The sequence below is a fragment of the Lipotes vexillifer genome, unplaced genomic scaffold, assembly GCF_000442215.2.
Source record: "Lipotes vexillifer unplaced genomic scaffold, Lipotes_vexillifer_v1.1 scaffold1706, whole genome shotgun sequence".
Taxonomy (NCBI): domain Eukaryota; kingdom Metazoa; phylum Chordata; class Mammalia; order Artiodactyla; family Lipotidae; genus Lipotes; species Lipotes vexillifer.
The window spans coordinates 621,882-634,494 of NW_006772773.1; positions in this window are offsets into that span (position 1 = coordinate 621,882).

Consider the following 12,613-nt stretch of genomic DNA (forward strand, 5'->3'; position numbering starts at 1 on the left):
CCGCCACTTCGGCTCGCGTCTTCGGCTGCGCTGCACCGCACGGCCCGCTCCGCTCTGCACCGCACCCGGGGCTGGGCGGCGGCCGGCAGCAAGGCGGCGGCGGCTCTCCTCTGCGCCTTTCTCCTCAGGGCGGCTGTGGATGTTGCCTTTTAGTGTCGATCCTTCGGAGCGGCGTTTTCGCTGCGGCACTGGCGGGCCGGGTCTTCCCGGTCTTTATTTTCCTGGAGGCCGACCGGAGCGGGGCCCGAGTTCGGTGGTGGTAGCGTGCGTGGGGGGCGCTCAGGCCCGGACCGTCTCGCAGCTCGCGCACGCCGCCCCAGCTGTTCGTCTTTAGCTCTCGGGAGCCGAGCTCGGGGCGGCCACGTAAAGGACGCCCGCGATCCGACGGCGACCGAGCATTTTTTAAATGGTGTCCCTGCAGCCGGGTGGATGGATGTATCGTACACCTTTCTCTCCTTTTGAGAGGCCAGACTTTACGCCAGTCTCTGCATTATTTCTGAGGAGTGAGAACGCAACGCGTGGAGGAGACGAAGATTCTCAGCTGGATTGAAATGGAACCATGTTTGTGATGCATATATTTCTGGAAATATGTGGTCTTTTCTGGTCTTGCATTTTGTTGCCGGTGGTTTTGGCTCTTGCCTAGCAGTCGGGAGAAGGGCCTGTAGGCGACGCTGTTCGAGCGAGGAGCCAGTCCGCGCCCGCCTCTAGGTGTGGGTGGAGCCGAGCACGCGGGGAGAGCCGGCGGAGTGCGGGCCGCGGGGGAGCCTGGGGCCAGACGATTTCAGACTTCGTTTTCCTTTACGTTCGAAACAGTGAGGTACTGGCCAAGGCTGGAGTACAGATGTGACTATGTGTACAGTTCCAAGCCTCCTGTAGTCTCTGACTGAAACACGTGAAATAACTTTACCGTACAGGTCACTATTAAGTTTACTTCTGTACATTAAAAGGGGGCTATTCTTCAGGTAAAAAGTGCATAGGTAAGCTAATTTTACTCAAACGGAACGAAATTTGTGTTATATTTTCATGAGTTTACTTAAATGGTATGTTAATTATATATGCATATGTACCGGTACGCTTAAATAGGAAAATTTTCCCCACAGGTTATTCCTTTTGCCTCACATCACTCGAAGGACTAAATCAGATCTTGTCACTCCTTGACTCTAGACCCTGCCATTGTTTAGCTGGGAGTAAAAGCCAAAGCCTTGACCGCAGCCTAAAGGCGGTGCGCGCGGTGGGGCCGGGGGAGGCTGCCTCGGCCGCCTTGCAGGCAGGACGTCTGTCCTGGCTTTTCCTTCGGCCAGGCTCTTTCCCCAAGGACCACAGAGTTTGCTGCCTCACCTTCAGGATTTTGCGCAACTGTGTCCTCGGGGCTCCGTGGCCACTCTTTAAACTGCAAGTTCCCGGTCCCTTTTCCCCGTTTTTATCCTTCAGGCGTTCTACATATCTTACACGTTTATCTCGTTATCTGTTTTAACCAATAGAATAACGTAAGCTCTAGGAGGGCGAGGTTTTTTTTTTATCTCCACTGTTGTTTTGTGGAGAAAATAATTCCTGACACACAGTAGATGCTTAATATTTGGTTAATGAATGAATGACGATTGTAAGGGCCCTGGCCCCACCCACACATACACCAGTTTCTGAACTCTGTCCCTTACATATGTATATACTTACACACTACAGAGAACTTTATGAAAAATTTGTGGGGAAAAAAAAAACCTAGGGGAAAAAATGCAAGTTTATTACAGAGTTCTAGGAAACGGTACTACTTGTAGACATTGAAAGCTGTCCACAACAACACCAGAAGCCCACAAACTGTGATAATTATTTGTTTTGGGGTTTCTGTAAATGGGCTTGCTAGAGGACAGTGCATTATTGGATTATATGATCGTATGCATACTGGGGCAGTTAGCTTTGCTCTCTTCCTGAATGACAACCTGCGTTCTTCATCCAGTCTGTCCTCTTTCTTGCAAAATCGTTTAATCATTTAATAACTAAATTAAAGTCTTGAAAATTTGGTTGGCTTAGCCCTAACCCAGCACTACTGTAAAAGTTCATTCAGCAAGTATCTATCGGGCACAAAGATTCAAAAGGTGCTGTGTTTCTGAGGCTTAAAGGACCACATATGGCTACTTTGGTTACTACTCAATTATGCTGTCAAGCAAAGCAAACGCTAGTGAGATTTATTTTTACAGTTTCCTTCTGAAGAAAAGGTTCAGTGAATGCTGAGGTCAGGCTTAGTGTGGATATTTTAATCCACCTCTTATTTTGCTGTTCATTTACATTTACTTACTTTATGATAAGCACCAGGTATACCAATAAATTAATTGATAAATGATTTTTGAAAACTGAAATTGAGAATTTTTATTTTCTAGTGGTTGGATAAACAGGGCTTTTAAATTAAAATACAAATGCCAGGAAACTAACGACTATGCTATAAGCCTTTGGCAGTGATATTACAAATAATCATTTCATGTATGGAATTTTTGGACAAGAAAAGGTATTTTATAACCATTAATACAATTAATTAGACACTGTTTAGTAAATCCGCTTGTTCATTATAAGTGTACCTTTTAATCTTAAAGAATAGCTTTAATATATGGATGGTTTAGAATATGTTTTTTGTTCATTTTCAAAATACTAATATTTCAGTTTGCTTAGAGAAGCACCGTTATCTTATATACTTCCTTAAATGTTACTGGTAAGCTGATAATTTTGCATGTCCAGGTAACGAAATTCTTGGCATTATTGTAGCATTTAATTTAAAATTTTAGATATTTTGTAGTTTCTTCTCTCATTTTTTTATTAAGGACTTAACTAGGTGCTATAATTAGCTTTACAATAGGCACCTCCTAAACATTAGTGAATTAAAAATAGACAGGGTCCCTGCCTTTAAGTGTTTTAACTTGTATATAGTTTATACCAATTTTTTTTCCAAATCATAGAATTAATGAAATTGTTTCAATGCATATCAGGATATTTCTCCATTAAATCAAGTGTTTTGCTTGCCTAAATTTAAGTATCCAAGTTGAGATCTTGTGTAGACTATTAATATAATCTTAGTGTTTTCTCTATTTCATTGCTTTGTTTCTTGGTGTTTGTTTTTGGGGGGTCTTTTTGCTTAATAATTATTTTCCTCACCACCATCTATTTATTTTGCTCTTACATTTTAAAACCTTTATGTCCAAAATCAGTCGATTTATGGTGGGCTTATGTTTCATTGTTAGATCATTGATGTATCAATTCTTACATTTGATGTATCTTCTACTGGGTAGCCCAGTAAACCTTTAATCTGACCTAATATTGCCTCCTTGCTTTAAGTACTGGGTTGCACTACTCATTTTATTTGCCAAGGAGATTCCTGGATATTCCCATATGTATTCTTGATCAATAAATGGCAAAAGATTTAATAAAATATTTGAAAATGGATTTTAAGTATTAACTACTGAATGTCATCAACGGGAATTGGTACAATTGGCAAATTATGAATTATTTTTATTGAAAATATTTTTCTTTAAGATAAATACAATTTGCCATACAATGATAGGAATAAAAATTTTTAGAAAATAATTTTCTTCTCATTTTTTCTACCAGTTTTATCATTTGTTAGTGATAAAATTAACTTATAGGAACAGATTTTGAAAAAATAGACATGTAGTGTATATACGTTTCATAGATTATTTCAAACTACCAAAATTATTTCACATATCAGATAATTAAAGTTACTTTTAGGAATGTTTTTATCTTAAACTTTGACAAAGTATTAATTATTGATGTTGATTTGAGAGTGAGCTACAAAAATATCAAATAGTCTGTAAATGTTTCTATTTCAAGTTCTCAAAGTAAATACCTTTATCAAATTTGTGATAGTGTTTATGAAGGTTATTCAACATATCTTATCGATTTTTGTTAAGATGATAGAAATGAATGGTTTTTCCCCTGAATGACTTAGTTCATGTTGGCCTTGGAGAATAGGCTTTGTCTTTTCATGAATCCTTCTCGCCTCTAATTAAGGATTTTCTCTAAATTCATAGATTTTATTATTCATGCTATCCATTTATAATCCTGTGACTTTCCTATATCGTTGTTTATATTTTTGTGTAGCTATGCCTTATGTTCCTGGATCAAAGTGACTAGTTCTGTGTTATACTACATTGCAAGTTTCACTGTGCTTTGCATTACTGTAGGGCCCTCAAAAAGTGCACTTCTGAAATATAAATTCAATATAAAATTATTTAGGGTCATTAAATCATCATGAAAGCCTCATCTTAATGGAACCTATGCATATGCTGAATGTGAACCAGAGAATTAAACTCTACATGCATTTTAATACTAAACTAATCTGGAACAACACTGTTTAAAAAAAGATTTTATCAATGAAGGAAAAATACAAAATCCATTAAAAACTTAACATCTAAAATAGGTATGAAGGGAGTGCTTATGATGCACATTTCAAAGCACCTCCTCTAGACCAGTGTTTTAAAACTGGGTCATGTACCATTATGGGTCATGAAATAAATTCAATGGGTTGAGACTAGCGTTTTTTATTTGAAATAGAGGAAAGAATAGAAAATCTAAGAGTACATCACACATGGTAAAGTCTGTATTTGTAAACATTCATTCCATATATGTGTGTGCATGTGCTGGGTTACCTTGTAAAATATATTTTTTATTCTGGGTATAGGCCAGAAAAAGTAGCATTTTATCTACCGTTCAGATTTTCCTTTACTTCCCCCCTTAGAAAATGAAAAAGAAAAATGCTAGAAAGTTCTGATTGCCTATGAAACAGTGAGGAATTTTAGAGGAGGCACTAGGATATTTTAGAGAAGTTTGATATTGGTTACAGAAAGGTGATCTTAAGGTAAGAGGTAGGTAATAAACTATGTATCAATGGAAACATCAAATTTGGTTGAAGTTGTGAGAAGGAATTATTTTCCTAGTGGAGCTAAATTTGGTGTGTTTAGGTCCATAACTATTTTCTTACTGATTTGTTGTAGCGCATTTTCTAATCTCAGATGCCCAATACAGCAGAATAATAAATAAAAGGCAAAAAATGTTTCTCTGTTTCTTCCCACCTTCCCTTCAATCTCAAAACAGATATTAACTAGTCATAGGAGTGCAAAGCAAACTGCTACATTCACAAGTGATTATCATACGAACAAGTTATTCCCTGAAAATGAAGCTCCTGAAAAATAACAAACTTTCAATAAGATTATTCTCTCTGGCCAAAGTAAATAATAATTTCTTAACTTTAAGTAAATAGTTAACTTTCATTTGCCATCTAGCTCATCTATGTATTTAAATAAATGTACTTAAAACTGTGTACAGAATTTAAAAGGGAAATTTTAAAATGAGAGAATTGTGTATAGAATTAAAAGGGAGGCAATACACTGTGATCAGTGGGATGAAAACTACCTACCAAACAGAAAATGAGAATTATGTTATACTGAAATGTTTTAATAAAATTTAGACATTTTGAAAAATTTAAACATTTCATTACCATTTCACCTTATTTCAGTATAGATTTCAGTACTGTAATGTTGGTGAGCGTTAATGAAAGGTTTTTTTTCAGACATGTGATACCAGCTCCCTTTTGATTATAGATGTTTAAGGCCTAGTTTGATTAAAACCTTAGCTAAACACAAAATTTTCTAGAGAACTGACATGACAATCTCAAACTCAATTATTGAACCAAAGCTTATTCACCCCAAATATTTCACCAATACAAATGTGTACCCTATTGAACTAAGAAAGGAATTATATTACTAACCAGCAGAGGGAGCCAAGTCAGTCCTGAAAGATAGGAGTGTAAAGGCCACATGACTTCCTGTTGTGAGTTTGTTGTGGCAGCTGTTCAGTTTTGTCTACCAAAAAGCCAAGTAGAAGGCTAAGAAGGCTACCAATGTATCAGATGTTGATAGGGTGACAATTCTGTCAAAATTACTTGCAGGAAGCAAACTGAAAGGAAACACTTATGCTTAAGGGCAGCCCTGCGAAGAATGTGTAGCATAAAAGAATTCTTTAAAAACATGTTAAAAACTAAATGAGTAAAATACGCAAACTAACATTGGTTTTCTTTCTACTATAGGTGGTGAAACTTAGGTGGATCAGAACAAAGCAAAGCTTATTAACCATTAAGCAGAAGCAATTCAAGTAGAAATATAAAAGTGGAAATGTCTCAGTATTATAACCTAAGATGGAAAACCAAAGAAAATAGTACCTAGGGTCATGATGAATTACTCACTAGATGTAACAGTAAACCATTTCTTAATAATTCCATTTTTATTGAAAGCTGAAATTAGTCTCTAATAGGCACATTATAAAATGATCAAGTTGGCAGAAATAGATTGATCTTACATTAAAATTGTATGTACTTTGATAATCTAAAAAACAAAGGATAAATTTTAATAAAGAATGATTACAGTGAATTAATATGAGGTGATTTTTCACTTTAAAAATAAAAAATAGAATTGTTTCCATTACCCTTTATAAACAAAACAAAAAGTAATACCTTGATTTGTGACATGTTTGGAGGAATATAGTAGCTAAATGACAGTTGTACTGTCAGCTTATTTAATATCTTGTAAGTACCTCAAAATCTCTGATAGAATGATTATTTGAAGTAAAATTGTAAGAGCTGGGTGTTAGCTAACTGTATTAAAATTAAAAAATTTAAAGGTCCAAACAATTTTAGTTTAATAAACTAAATAATGGGAGTCTAGCCGCTTACTCATTGTAAGGTTTGTGGAAACATACTGTTCAAAGCATAGAAGGACAATGGATTCAGGGAGATTTTAGCTATAGGTATATTTACTTATGTGTTTATTCGTTCTAAAAATATACTTCTTGAACACGTACTGTCTCCACAGGACATGGAGCATGTATTCATTCTTACATCTTGTTGAAAGACTTAATTTCATTAATATTATGTGAATAGACATAGAAATTCAATATGCAGCCCATTGAATCCAAGGAGATGGCACTTAGAAGCAAATCATTTAATATTGAGTACTAGAAGGTAGACTGTAAACCTCTGTAAGTTAGTTCTTTTATAATACTACATTATACTGACATTATATATTGTCATCTGGTGTCAAATCAGTTAATCACAGCAATAATATCCAATAAGTAAAATTCATCTAATAGCAGCTGTAGAGACATTTTAGTGCCAAAAAAGAATTCAACCAGTATTACTACTAATTATGTGCTTCTTTTACACATAAGTTGCTATAAATATGGGCTATTAGAATTGCATAAACTGACTTCCCTGGTGGAGCAGTGGTTAAGAATCCAACTGCCAATGCAGGGGATACGGGTTCTATCCCTGGTCTGGAAGATCACACATGCTGCGGAGCAACTAAGCCCATGAGCCACAACTAGTGAAGCCCATGCTCCGCAACAAGAGAAGCCACTGCAATGAGAAGCCCGCGCACTGCAATGAAGAGTAGCCCCCACTCGCCACAACTAGAGAAAGCCTGCACGCAGCAACGAAGACCCAACACAGCCAAAAATTAATTAATTAATTTTTTAAAAATGCATAAACAGCCTGACCTTTTAATTATATTTTAAATTTTGTTAGTGTTTTCACCCATGGAAAATGCTATACTGATCTTTTAAAAATTTCATTAATAAAGTGGCAATAGCTTTGCCATGAACCATTTTTTTATTGATAAGCATAATAATGGGTTAATTCATCAAAATTCAATAAAAACTATTAACTTTGTCACCAAAGTCAACATTTCAGAGTCTAAAATACGTAGTACGTTTTCTGCTTTATCTAGTTTTTATTTAACAATCTAAAGCTCTGTAAAGATAAAACCAAAGGAAGGAAAGAAAATAGCTCATACCTTATCTTATTTCAGAGTAGGGAATGGTGACAGATTAAGAAAAGCACCCAAACAGTGACTTCCAGTGAACAAAATGAGGTCTGAGTAAAGAATTTTGCTTTCCCTAAAAAAAATTAAATACATTTTAGTCAGGAATTTATACCCACACATGAATACTGTTTTTAACACTGCACTTGAGACATTTGAAATATTTTCTTTTCTCTTTGAAAAAACAACACCAAAATCCAAATTGCTTTAGTAGTCATGTTTCTAGTTTATCATCTTTTGGTCTTACACTGTTGAATTCTGCATCTCTTCTAAAGCACCTCTCTGGTATAGCCTTCTCGCTATTGCCTTCTTCCTAATTCAATCAACATTCACTAGCTTTCTCCAATATATTCAGCTGATTTCTCATGATCATATCCAGACAAACTATGTAACTTTTGCTTTATGTAAGGAGAAATAGCTTATTATGAATTTAGAAGAGCTATAGTAGTACTTGACAATACTTTATATATGCAAAAGTATTTTTAATTTGAAGAACTTACTGCACATCTTGTAGGCGTTATGTAAAAAATTTTAATGTCTATTTTGTTTTAGTTTAGAATTAATAATGATTTAATGTTTAATCTTGTGTTTACATTAAATATTTTGGGCTTTAATTCTCCCTATAATATTGCTGTAAAAACATCATGGTTGTGAAATCTCGGTTTAAGAAATGCTCATCGGAAAACTGGTTTGAAATTATTCTGATTACAATGTAACTATTATATTCAGTATGGCAAGAGTTAAGTGTGACCTCTGAATAAATGTGTTTTTAATTCTGAGTATCAGAAGACAAGGTGCTTCTTAAAGAAATTTTGAATTTGTATATCCAAAGTTAAGAGATAAGTGTTTTTTACTTACATTTACAACATTTTTACTGTAGATCCTTCATTTGACAAGCATGTACCCAGCACCTATCTACTGGAAACAGTAAATCCAAATGAATAACCTTGTCTCTTTCTTCATACAACTCACAGCCAAGAGGAAGACTAGATCAAATACCCTTAAAACAGTGAAATAAATGACTATGAGTTGTATCAAAAGTGCTATGAAAGTACTAAAGATGCCTGGAGGTTTTGAGAAAAGCTTCACAGGAGAGGTAAAATTTGAACATTAGTGGAGGAGAAGTAATTTTCCAGGCAAAGAAAGACAGGAAGAAAGGAAATCAACCATTCTAAAGAGGGAGAGGAACATATAAAAAGGTATAAAATTGGGAGATTGGGATTGACACATACACACTACTATATATAAAATAGATAACTAATAAGGACCTACTGTATAACACAGGGAGCTCTACTCAATACTCTGTAATGACCTATATGGGAAAAGAATCTTAAAAAGAGTTGATATATGTATATGTATAACTGATTCACTTTGCTGTACAGCAGAAAGTAACACAACATTGTAAATTATACTCCAATAAAAATTTTTTTTTAAATAAAAAGGTATAGATGCATAAGAAAGTTCCTTGTATTTCATAATCTGAAAATTGGTTTGGTTAGAACGCAGGTTAGGTAAGGAGTCTGGGATCTGCTTACTCCAGTATAAAGTGTTTGGATTTTATCCCACACTCAACAGGTAAACATTAAAAAATTTTACACCCAAGATAATATGATAAAATTTGCATTTCAGAATCACTCTGCAAATTAACATTAAAAAGTACCTATTGCATTAGAAAAAAAATAAAAGTATGAACCTGCAAGTTTCATACTATTTAGAAATATATTCTGAGTATTCATACTCTTTGTACTCATACTCTTTGACACAGAACTTTCTCACTTGGACTCTTGATGTGGCTTTTTAAATTTCAATTAAAGCAGAAAGAAGCTTAGGAAACTGAATGAAGGAAAGATGCTATGTGAGGGAGGCTGGAGAAACGTGAATAAGAAAGCTAATGTAATTGTTCAAGTGAGGCAATGAAGGCTGGGTTATGGGAGCATGGCTAGACAGATGGAGGTAGATTTGAAAGATAAACTAGAATTGAGGACTCCTTGAACCAATGAATATGTAAAGTAAGATAAAGTGGGGAAGGGAGGACTCAAGGATTACTCACAATTCAGATTTAGTTCTTTAAAAGGGCTCTGGTGTCAATAAATGAGATAATACATACAAGAGAAAGTGCAGGCTGAGAGTAGAGAGGAGTAAGAATAAATTTGGGTTAAATTAAATCTGAGTTGCCTATTAAGACTCCCAGTAAGAAATATCCAATAGGCAGCTGAACATATGTGTGGATACTTGGGAGCTAGGGATAAAGACATGAGAGTCATCTTCATATAGATGATAGTTGAAGCCACAGAGTTGAACCCAGGGAGAGTTTATAAAATGAGAAAGAGCCAAAGAATTATAAGGACTACGAAGGAAAAAGCAAGCTACCAAAGTCTGCTATGGTTTAATAATCCACCACTTTCCCCTAAAATATTTGAAAAGAACCCTTTTTATTTATAACACATTTAGTTAAATATTATAACAGATGCTTGGCTCTAAAATCAATAACCTATAAAATATTACCTAATCTTGGAAGAATTCAATTACTGTCTCTTTCTCTTACATTTTACTTGGAAATGGGAGAGTAAGAGAACAGAGGTTGATTTCTTAAAAGAGAATAATAGAAAAGGTTAATGACATTTTATTTTTAGGAAGCAAATTCTTCTTAACATTATATAATATTTACAACCCAGATCTAGAAAGTTTAGTAACAGCGTCCAAACTTTCCAAGTAGTTTCTGCTATACTAGCCCCAAGGTGCCACTCCAGTCCAATCTGCAAGCCTATCTATCTGACTATTCTTACTGTTTTCACTTAGATCATTCCTTCTTAACCCCTATTTCTCTTACGACTAACCCTCTCATAATATCTATCTAGTCATCATCGGTTTCCACTGTCTCCACACATTTTGATTCTTTTAGTCAAGGGTAATATCACAGTCTTCGTTGTTCCTGCCACCTAATTTAGTAAGACAGAAAACTAGCATAACAGGGTTGAAATGAAGATTATGCAAACATAGCATAGTCTAGAGATATCCATTTTTTCAGTAGTGAAACACAACAATCAGAAATCCATAGGGCTTCCCTGGTGACACAGTGGTTAAGAATCCGCCTACCAATGCAGGGGACACAGGTTCCAGCCCTGGTCCGGGAAGATCCCACATGCTGCGGAGCACCTAAGCCCGTGTGCCACAACCACTGAGCCTGAGCTCTAGAGCCCATGAGCCACAACTACTGAGCCTGGCTCCACGACTACTGAAGCCTGTGCGCCTAGAGCCTGTGCTCCGCAACAAGAGAAGCCACCGCAATGAGAAGCAAGTGCACCACAACAAAGAGTAGCCCCCGCTTGCCGCAGCTAGAGAAAACCCGCGCACAGCAACAAAGACCCAACGTAGCCAAAAGTAAATAATGATAAATAAAATATTTTTTAAAAATATTAAAAAAGAAGAAATCCATGTATCTCTGGGCCACATACATTTTAAATCATAACAATAATGGAATTATAACCTATTAACTTTTCAAAAGTATTTAGCTTTATAGTGTCCAAATAGTTTACTCAGCTTTCTTCATATAATAGTCCAACTATGGGCCAATTACTAGTCTTCAATCAATTTTAAAAAGTCAAAGAGAATATTATTATACATCACATCAAACTGTGCTCTCAAGAACAAAGGGCTATTCAACAAATGGTACTGGGACACTGAGATAGCCACATGCAAAAGAATGGAGTTGGACCCTACTTCATACCGTACGCAAAAATTAACTCAAAATGCATCAACGACCTAAATGTAAGAGCAAAACCTACAAAACGCTTAGAAGAAAACACAGAGGGCAATCTTTATGACCTTGGATTTGGCAAAGGATTCTTAGATATGAGAAAAAAGCACAAGCAACCCCTCCCCCCCAAAAAAGATAACTTGGATTTCAAAATTAAAAACTTGTGCTTCAAAAGACAAAATCAAGAAAGAAGATGGGGAAAAAAAACCCATAGGATGGGAAAAAGTACTTGCAAATCATATATCTGATAATGGATCTGTATCTAGAATATATAAAGAACCCTTACAACTCAATAATAAAATAACGAATAACTTGCTTTTAAAATGGGTAAAAGATCTGAGTAGATATTTCTCCAAAGAAGAAAAACAAATGGCCACTTAGCACATAAAAAGATGCTCAACATCTTTAGTCACCAGAGAAATGCAAATCAAAACCACAATGAGATAGTACTTCAAACCCACTAGGATTGCTAGAATTAAAAAGTCAGATAATCGGACTTCACTGGTGGTCCAGTGGTTAAGACTACACCTTCCTTCCAATGCAGGGGTTGTGGGTTCGATCCCTGGTCGGGGAGCTAAAATCCCACTTGCCTTATGGCCAAAAAAACCAAAACATAAAACAGAAACAATATTGTAACAAATTCAATAAAGACTTTAAAAATGGTCCACATCAAAAAACAAATCTTAAAAAAAAAAGTCAGATAACAAGCATTGGCAAAGATGTGGAAATATTGGAACGCTTATACACTGCTGGTGGGAGTGTAAAATAGTGCCGCTGCTTTGGGAAACAGTCTGGCAATTCCTCAAATGATTAGGCTTCTAGTTACCATATAACCTAGCAATTCTACTCTTAGGTATACCCAGGAGAAATGAAAACATATGTCCGCCCAGAAATTTGCACACAAATGTTTATAGTAGCATTATTCAGAATCACCAAATGGTGGAAACAACCTAAATGTCCACCAACTGACAAATGTGTAAACAAG